We start from the raw sequence: 18,204 nt of genomic DNA on the forward strand, positions 1-18,204 counted from the left end.
CAGTCTGGGGTGGGAGAATAGAGAAGAGCTGACTTGGAGAAAAATCCTCACAGCCCTTCACAGGGTAAGTCTCTGGCTGCAGGGCAATTCCTGGAATGACCTCCTAAAGCTGGCACATCCCACAGCCTATGGGATCTGTCAGGAGGACTCTCACAGTTTGTGCAGTGTAGAGAAAAAGGACACGCTTTGGAGCAGAGGTTCCCTGCTGCACCCTCAGTGGGACAGGGCATGTCAGCTGCCTTCACCCGGGGATGGCTGCGGAGTGTGAAGCTGGGTGTGCAGCCAGGGGTGCCCAGGGCTGTCCTGCTGAGCAGGGTCCCTGCACCCCAGGGGGCTGTGTGCTGGGGCAGGGGCTCTGCCGCTGGTCAGGGTAAGTACTCAGCCTGCCTGGGGAGCTCCAACAGCAGAGTGGGGAGAAGCTGTGGGTGGAAGAAGCAACTCGCAGCAGGGCAGGGTCCTTCTGCTGACAAGAGGGTGCTGTGTGGATCGGGGCTGCTCACAGCTCCAGATCAGCCCCGGGGCATTTCTGAGGCCACTTTTCAAGGGGAAGCTCAAAGCAGGGATTGCTATAAAGTTAAGGAGCTTTCCAGAGCCTGGGTTTTCTCTTTCCTAGTCTTGGCGAATTTTCAGGAGAAATGGAAAAGGAGCTGTCATGCTTGAACAGCTCACTGAGACTGGGGAGCTGTAACTCTGAGGGATCAGTCAGTCTGACAGGAGCCTCCTGAAGTAGAGCACAGGGACTGAGAACAACTGCCTGGCTGTGCTGGTGCCTGGGAGGTGGCATGCACAGCTGGGGAAGGGTAACTCTTTCCTGATTTCCCTGCTGCCTCTCCCTTTGCCTCTCTGAGACAGACCATCACTGCTTTTTTCCTTGGTTCTCCACTTGTCTGTGTTACTGTTACCTTGTTTCTGCTGTCAGGCTCTCTGGGGATGGGAGTTTCAGCTGCAGAGACACACACTGGTCTTGTGGGTCCTCCCATGCAGCTGTGTCCATGGGAAGAAGTGTCCCAGCTTTCCTCTCATCTGAGGGGTTATGCTCAATGCTGTCTGTGGGGCTGGGGAAAGAGCTGATTCTCCCTTACAGAGATGCCAGCACAGTAGGTCACTTGGCTGTCACCTCAGAGCGTCCTTCCAAGCTGTGAGCTGCCCTGCAGGATGCAAACCTGTCTCACAGCAGCTTTCTGTTATCAGAAAGCCCCATGGAGAAGCACAGAGATGCTATGACTGAGGAAATGCTCTTGGGCTGGTGAAATGAGCCTGGTGTGTCCTTGCCTAGAAGCAGGGTGCTGAGACTTTGAGAAAGGGTGAGACATTTGGTGGTCTGCAGTGGATGTCTCTGCTCTCAGCAGTGTCTGGTGGCTTTTCAGGGTAAAATATGGGAGCGTGATCACCCTCCACCTCAGACAGGTGCAAGCACAGTGAAAGTGGGAACTAGACAGAAGGACAGAGCAGCTCCCCTCTCTCTGCACGAAGCCACAGGCAATCCTCCTGACTTGCCTGGCTCATGCTGTTCTCCCAGACTGCAGCAGAAATGCTGAAGGCTTCCAAGATCTAAGAAAACTCCCCAGGGGCGATATAGGCAGCTGTAAAAAACCCTAGAACTCTAAAACTATTTTTACCTTCCTGGGTCCTTATCATTGGGAGTGCAGGTGCTGACAACCCCTTCTGCGTTAGGAGTGGATTCAGCTGACAAAGTCAAACACCAGACTGGCCCCTGCCCGCACCCATCCCATGAACCCACTGCTGCAGAGCAGGGCTGACTTCTCAAGAGCCCATGGGTAGAGGCCCTGCTCTTCATTGCACGCTCGGCCAGCACCAAGCAGGGCTCCAGCCACAGGCCTGAAGGAAGGTCTCCTAGAAAAGGAAAGGGTCTGTGTGTGTAGAGATGGGAGGGTCTATGGGAAATGGCTTTGATATTGCTCAGAGAATAATGCCCTGACTCTTCCCTGTCTTTTTTCTACTTTGAAAGCACCCCATGCCCAGAGGAAAGAAAATGTCCAACGGCAGCTCCATCACTGAGTTCCTCCTCCTGGCGTTTGCAGACACGCGGGAGCTGCAGCTCTTGCACTTCTGGCTCTTCCTGGGCATCTACCTGGCTGCCCTCCTGGCCAACGGCCTCATCATCACCGCCGTAGCCTGTGACCACCACCTCCACACCCCCATGTACTTCTTCCTCCTCAACCTCTCCCTCCTCGACCTGGGCTCCATCTCCACCACTGTCCCCAAAGCCATGGCCAACTCCCTCTGGGACACCAGGGCCATCTCCTACCCAGGATGTGCTGCACAGGTCTTTCTGTTTGTCTTTTTGATCTCAGCAGAGTATTTTCTTCTCACTGTCATGGCCTACGACCGCTACGTTGCCATCTGCAAGCCCCTGCACTACGGGACCCTCCTGGGCAGCAGAGCTTGTGTCCACATGGCAGCAGCTGCCTGGGGCAGTGGGTTTCTCAATGCTGTGCTGCACACAGCCAATACATTTTCGCTACCCCTCTGCCAAGGCAATGCTGTGGACCAGTTCTTCTGCGAAATCCCCCAGATCCTCAAGCTCTCCTGCTCAGATGCCTACCTCAGGGAAGTGGGGGTACTTGTATTTTCTATCTGTTTAGCTGTTGGGTGTTTTACTTTCATTGTGCTGTCCTATGGGCAGATCTTCAGGGCTGTGCTGAGGTTCCCCTCTGAGCAGGGACAGCACAAAGCCTTTTCCACCTGCCTCCCTCACCTGGCCGTGGTCTCCTTGTTTATAAGCACTGCCATGATTTGCCTACCTGAAGCCCCCCTCCATGTCCTCCCCATCCCTGGACCTGCTGGTGGCAGTTCTGTACTCGGTGGTGCCTCCAGCCTTGAACCCCCTCATCTACAGCATGAGAAACCATGAGATCAAGGATGCCCTGAGAAAACTAATCACTGGATGCTTTTCAGTAGGAATAAACTGCCTCTTGTCTTCTGCATAGTACTTATATCTCTTTGCAGACCAAACCTGTCTTTTGCTGGTCTTTTTATGGAGATTTTTGGTGTGGTTTTTATTTCTTCTATTTCACTTTCTTTTACTTATCTGAAAGCTTTCCACAAAGAAATGTCTGTCTTCCTCTGGTTTCTAATTCACAGTCTATCCAGATTTTGTGTCCTGGAGGCTGTGCAAATGAGCTATGCCCTCTGTGTGTTTAAACAAAATAAAGGGCCCTGCAGTGACTTGTTCTTCTGAGATCCTTCCTCCAAGACCTTCTCTGCAGCTGCAGGGAGCAGTGCCTGTGTACAGAGGGGAAGAAGAAAAGAGTCCCAGCACAGCAGCACTGCCAGGGAGCACCAGTGCTTGGTCTTTCCCCAGCTGCTCTCTTCCCACTGCCATGCTTTCCTTCTGAACCCTTTGGTTGGTGGAACACAGTCCTGCTGTGTGGCAGGCCTGTGGCCGCAGTCAAGGACGGGCAGTGGGCACTTGTGTGACAGAGCTGGCCTCCATTGCAGCATTTCCATCATACAAGGGGATCTCCCCATGCCTTGTGCCACAGATGCCCCCCAGCCCTGGGGCTCACCCCTCTCCACCCCCGAGGAGCTGGTGTGCCCTTCAGAGGGTCTGGGGCTGTGGGGTGAGTGCCCAGAGCTCTGCCGCACCCTGTGGTGGGCACTGGTGTGGGGCCATGCCAGACTGGGCTGTGCTGGGGAGAGGGCAGGGAACGTGGAGAGAGGTCAGGGGAAGTGGGAAAGAGTTTAGGGGGAGCTGGTCTGGGTTGGAAGGCGCCCAGGAGAGAACAATATCAGTGTAGAGCTTGCAGTGTGTGACCATGCAGAGCAAGGGCTCACACCGGAGGTTTGTGGTGCAGAGGCAGGGCTTGCGGCAAGCATGGAAGACACGCAGGTGCAGAGCACAGAGGAGGCCGGTCGGTGCCCTTGCGGTGTGGTCAGACAGGGAAGGTGGCTCGGGGTCTTCATCACTCCCAACATCTCTTTTTGGCCATGTCCAGCACTTGCCAGTTATTCCAGGTTTACGGGTAAGTTTGGCTGTGAGGCCACCTCCACCTTCCTGCTGGGCCAAGGGCTGGTGTGGGGGAACAGACAGCCCTGCCCAGCCTTGCTTCCTTCCCCAGACCCTGGCAGACCCTGGCGCAGAGCTGCCTGCAAAGCTCCACATGGGACAAGGCTGGGGCAGGGCGGGGGTCGGGCGCTGGGGAAGCTGCAAAAGTAGGAGGGTGATGGAGGAACTGTGATCTGAAGGCCGCCACTGGGATCACAAATGGGGAGAACTTTCCCACCCCTGATGCTCCCCTCCCCCATGCTGTGCCTGCAGAGTGGGGCTGTAAGACCACATATGGGCAGTGGGGCTGGGCCAGAACAGGGACAGAAGCAGCTGCCAGGAGCTTTCAGCAGGGACAGGTACAAAGCGGGAATTTCTATATATTGCCTTTGTTGTGGAGGTATGTGTGTAGGAAAAGAAAAGCTCACCTAGAGATGCTGGTTGCAAGGGAATTCAGAAGCAAACAGAAGACCTTTGGTCACTTCTGAGAGACCAAGGCTGAACAAGGAAAATGCAGGGCTGCTGCTGACTGGGCAAGGTGATTTAATATCAGCAGACACAGCTGGGGCTGAAGGAATGAATGCCTGCTGTGCCTGAGCCTTTACTGAAATGGTCTCCAGGTCCTGTGCCCAGGGAAAGGCTTCAAGGAAGAGGAGAGCATGCACTGGCATGAAAGTCAGGAAATCCCGCAAGGTCAGATGCCAGTTTCTGTCCCTGCAGGGGACTAATCCTGGCAATGGCACAGGCGGGGGGCTGCCTGGCTGGGAGGAGGCCTTTTGGAAAGGTCTTGGTGGACAGCAAGAGGGACTGGATGCAGCCGTGTGCCTTAGAAGCAAGGGAGGACAGGAGCACCCTGGGCTATACGAACAAGAGCACGGCCAGGTGATTGAGGGAAGAGATTATGCAGAACACTGTGTCCAGATTTCAGATCCCAATATAGGAAAGGTGTTGGCAAGCTGGAGCCAGTTTAGCAAAGGGCCCCCATAATGGTCAGAGGCAGGAACACTTTACCTGTGAGGAGAGGCTGAGGGAGCTGGGCTTGTCCAGCCTGGAGAAAGGAAGATCTTGGGCAAAACACGTAGCAGCATTGCAGTGTTCCCAGGAAGACTGAGTCAGGCTCGTGTCCATGGTACAAGACACAAGGACAAGAGGCAGTGGGCTGAAACAAGGGGGTTAGTGTACATATAGAGAAAAACGTTTCCTACATGAGGGTAGCCACATGCTGGAAGCTGTTTCCCAGGGAGTTTGTGCAGGCTCTATCCCAGAAAGTGACCAAGGCGTCTTTGGATAAAGCCCTGAGTAATCTGGTCTGGCCCTGCTTTGAGCAGCAGGTTTTTTCCAGAAACCTCCTGAGGTCCCTTCCAGCCTGAAAGATGCTGTCCTTCCTTCCCCTTCTTGCTTTCAAATTAGGGAGAGCTCTGAGGGTCTCCCTGACCACAGAAAAAATTCACATCAGGTGCAGGGATGATTTATATGTGCCCCGCTACATACAGCCCCGACCATATCAAGAATCCATCAATATGTGGTTTTGAGATTTCCCCAGGTGTATCAGTATCTATTTAAAAAAACAAAAGCATTGACCTTCCCAAACATAAATATATGCAACACAGCAGTCCACATCTATGGTAGCAGACTTGAAGTAGTGGAAGGGGTAGCAGGGCATCCTGCTGAAGTGAAATAAATTAAATTTCGATTTTGAGGTGGCAGAAGGAGGACATGTATTTCAGGGCTGGCATACAGAGAGAAATAGAAGATTCAAGCAAGTGTGGGGCTGTAATAGCTTGGGTGTGAGAGGAGCATGATGAGGGTATTGGAAGAAGGCAGGCAGGTTGTTGGGAACTCACAGGCCTTGACCAATCCTTGCTTAACCACAGGTCTGTGTTTGAAGCAACAGCCAGTAAGGACAGGAGGGCATCAGTATGGCTTGGGAGATCCCAGGGTCCGAGTGTGGTGGGGAAAAGGGGACGTAGCTAAAGTCTGCTGGGAAACCAGCACAGGCATAGGACAGTGGAGGACAGCCTGCAATGGGGATGACTGAGAGCATTGCAGCAGGTGAGACCACCACCAGCCAACACAACTGAGATCCTTATCCTCTCCACCCTGGCTGCTGTCTCTTCCACTGAGGCCCATGAGAAGACACCAGGTTCTTATAGTCCCAGGGCGTTGCTGCCTCCTCACCCACCCTCTGTCGATCCTGTCCTGCACTTGGCATTGCACACCCCCACATCCCACTGCTCCCCAGAAGAGTTGCGAGCATCCCGTGAGGTAACGGGTCTCCTCTCCCAGAGGATGGGGGTCAGGGCTTGGCTGTCCTGCTTGGTGAAACACATCAAGGGTTTTCACAACCACACTCTACATTTGATTTTTCCACCTCTAAGCAGTGCCTCTGATTTCCTGCTTCACCAGCCCCCAGGGACGGTCCCTTGTCTGGTCATTCCCTCCATGGCCTTTTCAGGGATGGCCCTCACTGGAGCCCACTAACACGCTTGGAAACTTGGAGGCTTGCTGCTGACTTTGAAGTCTCTAGGGGCTTCTTCAATCTTTCAGGATCTGCAGTTCAGGAAGTCAGCACCAGAGCGCTCATTAACATGCAAAACACCCTAACAAGTCCAGTCGCTGTGCATCATTTTCCTTTCAGTCTTCAATTCTGATGTGGTTAATTAGAGCAGTTTCAGGAGTGTAATCAACATGGAAGTGATATGAACACCTAACAGCACCAAAAAGAAAGGGTTTATTTTTCTCAACTTTATTTTTCTGCTTATACCTGAATTGATATTATCAGTCTCTAATTGATATTGATCCTGTGCATCTCCTAATGCAGTCTAAATAGATATGAAAATCCAGAGCCTTCATGTTCCACAACCCATGGTCAGTTTTCATCCCTATCCCCCAACCTACCATGTCTCTCATCAGCCACCTGGGACTTGGAGCAGCCCTGTTCCAATCTGAGCTTTCGCCACTGAAGGCTGTAGCTGCATGTTTCAGCCTGTTGGCACCAATTCCCAGCTGTTTTACTTGGAGACTGAGAGGCACACAGACACAGAAGGGTGTTTCTTAATTGCCAACAAGCAAAAACAAAGGCAGGCATAGTTCAGTAAAAAATAGAAGACATTCCTCAGCTAGGTATTAAGTCCACATTACATCCACTGAAACCTGCTTCCTACAGTGGATAACCTTAGGCCAAGAGAAAACACATTTTTGGTTTAGTCACAGATGCCAGGACCTCCCCAAAAGTTCCCTGTCCTTGACTTTGTTTGTTTGTCCATACTCGCTCTTTTGCAGACAGCGTGTCACACACTGAAGTCACGAGTTCCCTCAACTCACAGAGAGAAGCAAAGAGACAAAGGGAAGGAAATGCTCCCTTCTGAAGAGCCAAATCTGCACCAACCAACCCCAACATATCTGGGTTACAGGAACATCTTCAAGCAGACTCTGCATCATCTAGACACACTTGGTTTTTATTCACTGCTTGGAAAATTACAGGTGACTCCCTTGTAGGTGAAGGCAGGGATGAGAGCGATCACCTCTCACACTAGACACCTTGGGTGCAATTGCCCAGGCTTCCCTTGCTAGTCAAGGGAGAGAAATCACTTGTCTCAGCCAAGAGGCTTTGATGCACCCTGCCTGTCCATCAGCTCACGCTCCAGATATTCTGCCATCTGTCCTGCCTCGCGTTTCTCTGTTCCGCGTGAGGTCTTCAGCTACCTCAGGGTATCTTGGAGGCAGTGGCCGCCCCCGTGTGGGCAACTGCATCAACCGGTGAGTGGAAATGATAGGTATATGTTGAAACATATGCAGAAAAGAGCTGAGGGTAATAATTGTGTAAGAAGTCTTCATTTTCAGAGTTTTGAGGGTTTTCTATGATTGTTTTCTCTATTGGCCACTGACATGGAACAGCAAGCTGCTTCCCCTTTCTATCCCTCTACGTAAATCTATATTTATACAGTCATTTCTAAAATGCATTTCCTGTGAACACGTTGAATGGCGAAACTGTTCTCAGGACAAGTTTATATTAAAACATTTGACATCTGCATTTCATATCTAAACAGAGCTGAGAACAATGGAGGTTGGAGAGGTTGGACAGAGCCTACTATTATTTCTTTGCTATCAAGCAATGTCCAAAATTGGTAGCACTTCCCACCTATCATCCCTTTTTTGAGGTGGCCAAATCTTTATGGGCTATACAATGGCATAACATCGTGGCCCTCCAAGTGCCAGACCCCAACCGATACACCACAGAGGCCCAGAGCACAGCTCATGAAAGGAAACGCCATTCTTATCTGATAACGTGATAAACTTCTCCAATGAAATGGCTGCCTTGGTAGATGAGTAAGGCTTTTGACACTGTCTCCCATAAAATCCTCATAGAGAAGCTGCTGAAGCACAGGCTGGATGAACAGACAGTGAGGTGGATTGAAAACTGGCTGAGTGGCCGGGCGCACAGAATGGTGATCAGTGGCACGAGGTCTCCCTGGAGGCCGGTCACCAGTGGTGCACTGCAGGGGTCAATACTGGGTCCAGTCCTCTCCCTTCAAACCTCAACTCTACTGTAGTTTTGTGGTCCTGTGATACCCTTTCAGGAAAATCAGTGCTGCCGGGCACCTCTCTGAGGTGTCAGTGCCCGTGAATCAGCAGGCATTCTCCATCTCCTAGGCATGCACACAACATGGAAAAAAAAAAAATCTCTTTCATCCCTGACTTGCAGAAGAGGGGTCTTGCTTCCTGACATCTTCCCAGGACACACCTCCTCCTCTTCCCCATCCACAGACATCAACTGCTTTCCATTTCTGGCCTCAGAGAGGGTTTCAGGATTTGCTAAAGCCATCGGCCACCTCCTTGTTTCTCGCTGACATCCCTCGACCCTCTCTCTGAGCCCTACACACGGCCAATCAATGAGTGCTGCTCAGAGCTGCTCGCTCTTCAGAAGAGGCCTTGAGATTCCTGCATATTCCTGGTGCTTATTAACGATCTTCCTGACTCCCTCCAGAGCTCATGGCAAACATAGTTGTCTACAACAGGGCCTTTATGACCATCTTTTATGAAATCATTGTCTTTTTAAGGTCTCTGCAGAAAGAGTAGCTACAGAAAAACACCTAATACAGAAAAACAGAGGCTGAATGAAGTGCCAGGAAGAACCAAGTGAGCAACACCCAAGGCTGCGGCTTCCTGGCAAGGAGTCTTTCCCTGTTTGTCACCTTTTCTTGTGAAAGAAACAGGAAAACTGTCCATCCCATGGAGCTCTGCAGAAGGAAGTTGGAGCTGTACGTTCTGTGAGGGGATACAAGCAGGATCAGCAGGTAGAAAAGACTTTGGTAGGGAAGGCTTTACGAGGGAGCACCCTGACTTCACCCAGATAAAAAAGAGACCAAGTAGTGTGCTGACATGATGGTTAGAAGTGTCCTGGGATAAAAGAGTGTGGATGAGAGCAGGTGGGAGAGATTTGGTTTGCAGAGGTTTGAGGTAGCACTTTCCGTGTCTGAGCAGCCTGAGGTTTGGAGCCAGGGGAAAATACAGAAGCTCTCAAGGACCTTTTGGAATTAGTGGAACTATCACTACTAGCACTAACAGGACAGTGCTGAAAGGGAACTCCTTAGTATTCTCGATGATGAACTAAAGCTTTTTAATTTTCTTGTTACTTGACAAAATAGCTATGAGTTCTCAGTGATGAGCCTCTGGTATGCAATTCTGAGAACAAGTGTCCATGATGGCACCTCCTGGCAGCTGCTTCATGGCCCCTGTCAGCGCCCTGTCCCTGTGCTGGCCCAGCCCCACTGCCCATACACGGTCCCACAGCCCCACTCTGCAGGCACAGCACGGGAAAGGGGAGAGTCGGGGTGGGGAAACTTCCCCCATTTGTGATTTATGACCCTCCTACATTTGCAGCTGCCCCAGCACCCGACCCCCGCCCTGCCCCAGCCTTGTCCCATGTGGAGCTTTGCAGGAAGCTCTGCGCCAGGGTCTGGGGAAGAAGCAAGGCTGGGCAGGGCTGTCCGTTCCCCCACACCAGCCCTTGGCCCAGCAGGAAGGTGGAGGTGGCCTCACAGCCAAACTTACCTGTAAACCTGGAATAACTGGCAAGTGCTGGACATGGCCAAAAAGAGATGTTGGGAGTGATGAAGACCCCGAGCCACCTTCCCTGTCTGACCACACCGCAAGGGCACCGACCGGCCTCCTCTGTGCTCTGCACCTGCGTGTCTTCCATGCTTGCCGCAAGCCCTGCCTCTGCACCACAAACCTCCGGTGTCAGTCCTTGCTCTGCATGGTCACACACTGCAAGCTACACACTGATATTGTTCTCTCCTGGGCGCTTTCCAGCCCAGACCAGCTCCCCCTAAACTCTTCCCACTTCCCCTGACCTCTCTCCACGTTCCCTGCCCTCTCCCCAGCACAGCCCAGTCTGGCATGGCCCCACACCAGTGCCCACCACAGGGTGCGGCAGAGCTCTGGGCACTCACCCCACAGCCCCAGACTCTCTGAAGGGCACAGCAGCTCCTCGGAAGTGGAGAGGGGTGAGCCCCAGGGGTGGGGGACATCCATGGCACAAGGCCTGAGGAGATCCCCTTGTACGATGGAAATGCAGCTATGGAGGCCAGCTCTGTCACACAAGTGCCCATTGCCTGTCCTTGGCTGAGGCCACAGGCCTGCCACACAGCAGGACTGTAACCATGCTTGAGGAGCACTCAGGCTTTACACCAACCAGAGGGTTCAGAAGGAAAGCATGCAAGTGGGAAGAGAGCAGCTGGGGAAAGACCAAGCGCTGGTGCTCCCTGGCAGTGCCGCTGTGCCGGGACTCTTTTCTTCTTCCCCTCTGCACACAGGCACTGCTCCCTGCAGCTGCAGAGAAGGTCTTGGACGAAGGATCTCAGAAGAACAAGACACTGCTGGGCCCTTTATTTTGTTTAAACACACAGGGAGCACAGCTCATTTTCACAACCTCCAGGGCACACAAAAGCTGGATAGACTGTGAGTTAGAAACTGGAGGAATAAAGACATTTCTTTGTGATAAGCATTCAGATAAGTAAAACAAAGTGAAATAGAAGGAATGAATCCACACCCAAAATCACCATAAAAAGATAAGCAAAAGACAGGTTGGGTCTGTAATGAGATATGAGTACTATGCAGAAGACAAGAGGCTGTTTATTCCTTCTGGAAAGCATCTGGTGATTAGTTGTCTCAGGACATCCTTGATCTCATGGTTTCTCATGCTGTAGATGAGGGGGTTCAAGGCTGGAGGCACCACTGAGTACAGCACTGCCACCACCAGGTCCAGGGATTGGGAGGAGATGGAGGGGGGTCTTCAGGTAGGCAAACGTGCCAGTGCTTACAAACAAGGAGACCACAGCGAGGTGAGGGAGGCAGGTGGAAAACGCTTTGTGCCGTCCCTGCTCAGAGGGGATCCTCAGCACAGCCCTGAAGATCTGCCCATAGGACAGCACAATGAAAACGCAACACCCAAATCCCAAACAGACACCAACCACAAGTACCCCCAACTTCCCTGAGGTAGGCATCTGAGCAGGCGAGCTTGAGGATCTGGGGGATTTCGCAGAAGAACTGGTCCACAGCATTGCCTTGGCAGAGGGGTACTGAAAATGTATTGGCGGTGTGCAGCACAGCACTGAGAAACCCACTGCCCCAGGCAGCTGCTGCCATGTGGACACAAGCTCTGCTGCCCAGGAGGGTCCCGTAGTGCAGGGGTTTGCAGATGGCAACGTAGCGGTCGTAGGCCATGACAGTGAGAAGAAAATACTCTGCTGAGATCAAAAAGACTAACAGAAAGACCTGTGCAGCACATCCTGGGTAGGAGATGGCCCTGTTGTTCCAGAGGGAGTTGGCCATAGCTTTAGGGACAGTGGTAGAGATGGAGCCCAAGTCGAGGAGGGCGAGGTTGAGGAGGAAGAAGTACCTGGGTGTGTGGAGGTGGTGGTTGCAGGCTATAGCATTGATGATGAGGCCGTTGGCCAGGAGGGCAGCCAGGTAGATGCCCAGGAAGAGCCAGAAGTGCAAGAGCTGCAGCTCCTGTGTTTTGGCAAAAGCCAGGAGAAGGAACTGGGTGATGGAGCTGCCGTTGGACATTTTCTTCCTGTGAGAATGGGGCGCTGTCAAAGTAGAAAAAAGACAGGGAAGAGTTAGGGCAATGTTCTCTGAGCAATATCAAAGCCATTTCCCATAGACCCTCCCACTCTCACACAGACAGACCCTTTTCCTTTTCTTGGGAGACCTTCCTTCAGGTCTGTGGCTGGAGCCCTGCTTGGTGCTGGCCGAGCGTGCAATGAAGAGCAGGGCATCTGCCCATGGGCTCTTGAGAAGTCAGCCCTGCTCTGCAGCAGTGGGTTCATGGGATGGGTGCAGGCAGGGGCCAGTCTGGTGTTTGACTTTGTCAGCTGAATCCACTCCTAGTGCAGAAGGGGTTGTCAGCACCTGCACTCCCAATGATAAGGACCCAGGAGGGTAAAAGTAGTTTAAGAGTTCTAGGGTTTTTTACAGCTGACCACATCGCCCCTGGGGAGTTTTCTTAGATCTCGGGAGAATTCAGCATTTCTGCTGCACTCCGGGAGAACAGCATGAGCCAGGCAAGTCAGGAGGATTGCCTGTGGCTTAGTGCAGAGAGAGGGGGAGCTGCTCTGTCCTTCTGTCTAGTTCCCACTTCCACTGTGCTTGCACCTGTCTGAGGTGGAGGGTGATCACGCTCCCATATTTTACCCTGAAAAGCCACCAGACACTGCTGAGAGCAGAGACATCCACTGCAGACCACCAAATGTCTCACCCTTTCTCAAAGTCTCAGCACCCTGCTTCTAGGCAAGGACACACTGGGCTCATTTCACCAACCCAAGAGCATTTCGTCAGTCATAGCATCTCTGTGCTTCTCCATGGGTCTTTCTGATAACAGAAAGCTGCTGTGAGACAGGTTTGCATCCTGCAGGGCAGCTCACAGCTTGGAAGGACGCTCTGAGGTGACAGCCGAGTGACCTAATGTGCTGGCATCTCTGTAAGGGAGAATCAGCTCTTTCCCCAGCCCCACAGACAGCATTGAGCATATCCCCTCAGATGAGAGGAAAGCTGGGACACTTGTTCCCATGGACACAGCTGCATGGGAGGACCCACAAGATCAGTGTGTGACTCTGCAGCTGAAACTCCCACCCCAGACAGCCTGACAGCAGAAACAAGGTAACAGTAACACAGACAAGTGGAGAACCAAGGAAAAAAGAAGTGATGGTCTGGCTCAGAGAGGCAAGGGGAGAGGCAGCAGGGAAATCAGGAAAGAGTTACCCTTCCCCAGCTGTGCATGCCACCTCCCAGGCACCAGCACAGCCAGGCAGTTGTTCTCAGTCCCTGTGCTCTACTTCAGGAGGCTCCTGTCAGACTGACTGATCCCTCAGAGTTACAGCTCCCGAGTCTCAGTGAGCTGTTCAAGCATGACAGCTCCTTTTCCATTTCTCCTGAAAATTCGCCAAGACTAGGAAAGAGAAAACCCAGGCTCTGGAAAGCTCCTTAAGTTTATAGAAATCCCTGCTTTGAGCTTCCCCTTGAAAAGTTGCCTTGAAATGTCCTGGGATGATCTGGAGCTGTGAGCTGCCCTGACCCACACAGCACCCTCTTGTCAGCAGAAGGACCCTGCCCTGCTGGGGGTTGATTCTTCCACCCACAGCTTCTCCCCTGTCTGCTGTTACAGTTCCCAGGCAGGCTGAGTACTTACCCTGACCAGCGGCAGAGCCCCTGCCCCAGCACACAGCCCCCTGGGGTGCAGGGACCCTGCTCAGCAGGACAGCCCTGGGCACCCCTGGCTGCACACCCAGCTTCACACTCCGCAGCCATCCCCGGGTGAAGGCAGCTGACATGCCCTGTCCCTCTGAGGGTGCAGCAGGGAACCTCTGCTCCAAAGCGCGTCCTTTTTCTCTACACTGCACAAACTGTGAGAGTCCTCCTGGCAGATCCCATAGGCTGTGGGATGTGCCAGCTCTAGGAGGTCATTCCAGGAACCACAGCTGCATTGCCCTGCAGCAAGACACTTACCCTGTGAAGGGCTCTCAAGATTTTTCTCCAGGTCAGCTCTCCTCTCTCCTCCCACCCCAGGCTGCCTTTAACCTCTCTCTCTGCCTCACTCCTCTCCCCTCGGTGCCTGCAGGCAGTGCCCTCAGCCCTGCTGCGCTTTGCAGAGGAGCTGCTCCTGGGCAGAGCTGTCTCTCTGAAATGCTGCCTGCTTGCCAGGAGCTCCCTCCACGCCAGGAGCCCAGCCCAGCTCAGCAGCAGAGGACCAGCCCAAGGCAGCACTTTCTCTGCCCCCTTGGGCTGCCTCCAGGAGTCCCTGGGGCTCCAGGGGAACCTGCTGGGAAACAGGCTGAAGCAAACACTGATGTTCCCTCCCTCAGCTGGGGAGAGACCCTTCTTTCAGCAGTGACATTTCTCCTATCTAAAAGAGTGAGGTGCAAGAATCACCTTTTCATTGTCTGGTCCTTAGAGAGGAAGCACATCACACTGGGGTGGCCATACCTGTTCGTACACTTTCAAACTTCTGGTTTTTCCTCTCCACCTCCCTTTACCTACTACTTTGACAAGGTAGTCAAGAAAATTACCAAGAGTTTTCACAGTGGGCCTGTCAGTAGCCCCTTGTCATTCCTAGAGATTAACTTCACCTCCACCAAAGGCCCTCAGGGGCAGCAGAGCCACCACTGAAAAAACCCCATTCCCTGGCAGGGCTGCCCTTCCCTACCCTTCTTCTTTCTGTCCTTTGGGACAGCAGAGTTTGCTCACTGTCTTGGCATCCAGTTTCAGCTTTATGTTTCCATCCACCAACCACTCCAGCATGGCTCTGAAGCCAAGCCTTTGCAGACACGGGGTCTTAGACGGTTGGACCAGCTTCCCAAAGACAAGTCAGAGACTGGCCTGGTGTTACAGCTGAGGTGCTACAGCCCAAATGTGCACTGATGCCCTCAGCCAGGGGCATAACAAGGACGAGCTGGAGCCTGTGCTTTTTGACATCCTTAAAGGAACTGCCAAGGCATGGTGGGACAAGTGACACAGCTTGGGGTGCTGCAATGGATGGGTACCGGTTCTCAGGAGAGACAGGCTGGAAGGATCAGGAGTGGGGTTCCCTCAAAGTGAAGAAGTGCCTTGGATGTATGGAGCTCCTTACTGGGGCCAGGGAGAAGTTGGGTCAGCCCTTGTGAGTGAGGGTCAGAGGAGGGGCCAGTAAAGGTGACATTGTGGTTGGAGTTGAGGAACCCACAGTCAGGGTGAGCAGTGGTCTTGGTCTTTTCTAAGCACCCCAAGGAAGTCTCTGGATGTAGAAGCCTGGGCCTCACTGGGGAGTTGAACGACCCTGGTATTTTCTGGAAGGGGAACACAGCAGCATGCAAACAGTCCAGGCAGTTTCTGGAGTGTCTTGGGGGAACATCTTCACACAGCTGCCAGATGGGCCAACAAGGGTAATGCAAACCCGGATCTGATACTTGCCAGCAAGGCAGAGCTGGCCAGGGAACTGAAGGTCAGTGTAAGCCTTTTCTGTCATGAAAATGAAATAGTGAGGTCCCAGGTCCCGAGGGGAGTGAGGAAGAAAAATAGGTGACTGCAGATGCCAGACATTAAAGGACTAGACTTTGGCCTGTTCTGGGGAGTTTTGGTGGGGTCTCATGAGCCATCAGCAGTTGAAAGGCAGCAGAGCTTCATACAGTGCTCTTCAAGGACAGCATCCTCCAAGCATGGAAATGACCTCTATCAAAACTGAAACTTGAAAGTAAATTCAAGGCCACCATAACGAGCTGTTATTCCTTCAGGGACAGTTAAAGAAAAAACAAAGACAATATGTGATCACTGCTAAGGAGTAGGTATAGGTAGATCTGACATAGTTTGTGTGCTCTTTGTCTCAGTTATTACCAGCAAGGTCTCCAGGGCCTTGGTGCCTCAGGGCAGGACTCTAGAGGAAACCAAGCTGTAGCGTTGCTACATATCAACGTGCCGCGATTAGATCACTGGTCGGCCTGGACCAGGGAAGAGACAGATAACACACGTGGTGTGAGCGTCAACTTCGTCTTTTATTGCGCAGTTAATTCCTTTTATACTAACAATGGTAGGTGGGATTACTGATACGTCACAAGGAGGCGACGACTAGCCTTCTACCTTTCCGTGACATCGCGAGATCTTCTGAACGCCGTACCCTACACCAAGCAACGGTGGATAGGAATCAAATCAGGGGCTACTTGGGCAAACTCAAATGCTACCAGTCAAAAGGGACCAAAAGTATAAATGTGTATTTGCATAGAGGGAGAGAAAATTTCATCAGCTTGCTAATCCATGTCCATGTCCATAGAGATTTGGATGAAAGAAAATAATCAAGGAATCTTGTTGCAATATGTGGATGATTTATTAATTGCAGCTGAGACAGAAGAACAATGCACAAAGGTAACTATTAGCCGTTTGAACTTTTTGGGAATCAGTGGATATCGAGTGTCAAAAGAAAAAGCCCAAATAACCCAGAGAGAAGTAACTTATTTGGATTTTGAAATCCTGAAAGGACAATTAGGAACTGAGAGAAAAGAGGCTATTTGTCGTCTCCCTTAACATAAGACTCTAAGTGAATTGCCAGCATTTCTGGGAATGGTTGGGTGGTGTCGCCTGTGGATTGCAAATTATAGCTTGCTGGTCCGACCTTTATACGAGCAGCTCAAAAACTCAAACAATGGATTTATAGATTGGACTGATGCCAGGAAAGTTGCTTTCAAACAACTAAAACAGGCTTTAATGGAAGCACCAGCCCTAGGCCTGCCAGATCTCACAAAGACATTTGAACTCTTTACTCATGAAAGAAAAGGTATAGCTCTGGGTGTCCTGGTCCAATATCTGGGACCAAGTCGGCGAGCTGTGGCCTACTTCTTGAAGCAATTAGACAATGTTTGCCTGGGATGGCCTGGTTGTTTGAGAGCCGTCGCTGCAACTGTGCTATTGATCCAAGAAGCTCGCAAGTTCACCCTAGGACAGAGAATTACAGTGTATGTTCCCCACATGGTGATCACTGTGCTTGAACAGAAAGGGGGGCATTGGTTATCCCTTAGTAGAGTGCTGAAATACTAAGTGGTGTTGCTGGAGCAAGATGATGTTTACTTAAAAAATACTACTATCGTTAACCCTGCTGTGTTTTAACAACTGATCAAGTTGAAGGAGAACTGGAACGTGATTGGCTCCAGACAATTGAAGAAGTCTACTCCAGCCGACCAGATCTCCAAGATGCGCCACTGGAAGAGACGGATTGGGAACTATATACCGAAGGAAGCAGTTTCATCCGTGATGGAAAACGCTTAACAGGATATGCGGCAACCACTACTGAGAAGGTAATTGAATCATGAGCTTTGCCTTCAAATGTATCTGACCAAAAGGCTGAACTGATAGCTCTTACTTGAGCACTGGAACTAAGTCAAAGAAAGCGAGTCAACATTTGGACAGACTCAAAGTATGCTTTTGGAGTAGGACATGCACATGGAGCAATAGGGAAAGAAAGAGGACTGTTATCTGCACAAGGAACCACCTTTCAGCATGCAGAACAAATACTGAAATTGTTAGAAGCCATTCAAAAGCCAGCAGCAGTCATGATAATGCACTGTAAAGCACGTCAGTCAGGTAGGACTGTCCCTGAAACAGGTAACTGATTGGCTGATAGAGCTGCTAAAGATGCTGCAGAAAAAGGCATCCTAGCACTAGTTCCAGAGAAAAGTGTAAATTTACCTAAAGATGCTCCAACTTATAATGAAAAAGATGAAGAATTAATTATTAAATTGCAGGCTAATAAAAATGAACCAGGATGGGCTGTAACACCAACAGGTCAAATAATAGTCCCACCCGCAATAATGAGAGAAATTGCCCGGGCTGAACATAACAAAGTACATTGCGGAACAGAAAACCTTGTTAAGCATTTACAAAAGTGTATTTTGAGTAGAGATATGACAAAGATTATTTGAACAATTACAATGGGATGTGAAATTTGTATACGCAATAATCCCCAAACCAGTAATAAGATTACCTTTGGAATTATGAAACAAGGAAATTCTCCAGGAGAATGCTGGCAAACTGATTTTACAGAATTGCCCCGAAAAGAAGGATATCGATATATCCTAGTTCTCTTTGATACTTTCACTGGGTGGCCTGAGGCTTTCCCTTGCCGCACCAACAAAGCAAGAGAAGTAGTTAAAGTCTTGCTCAAAGAGATC

At 51.3% G+C, this 18,204-nt stretch overlaps 2 pseudogenes; one reads left to right on the forward strand and one right to left on the reverse strand.

The window, feature by feature from the left end:
* The first annotated feature begins 1,993 nt into the window (after positions 1-1,993).
* On the forward strand, positions 1,994-2,951 carry LOC115337734 (annotated as a pseudogene).
* An 8,172-nt stretch (positions 2,952-11,123) lies between these two features.
* LOC115337735 lies at positions 11,124-12,082 on the reverse strand (annotated as a pseudogene).
* Between the last annotated feature and the right edge of the window lie 6,122 nt (positions 12,083-18,204).

This window comes from Aquila chrysaetos (genome assembly GCF_900496995.4).
Source record: "Aquila chrysaetos chrysaetos chromosome W unlocalized genomic scaffold, bAquChr1.4 W_unloc_6, whole genome shotgun sequence".
Lineage (NCBI taxonomy): Eukaryota > Metazoa > Chordata > Aves > Accipitriformes > Accipitridae > Aquila > Aquila chrysaetos.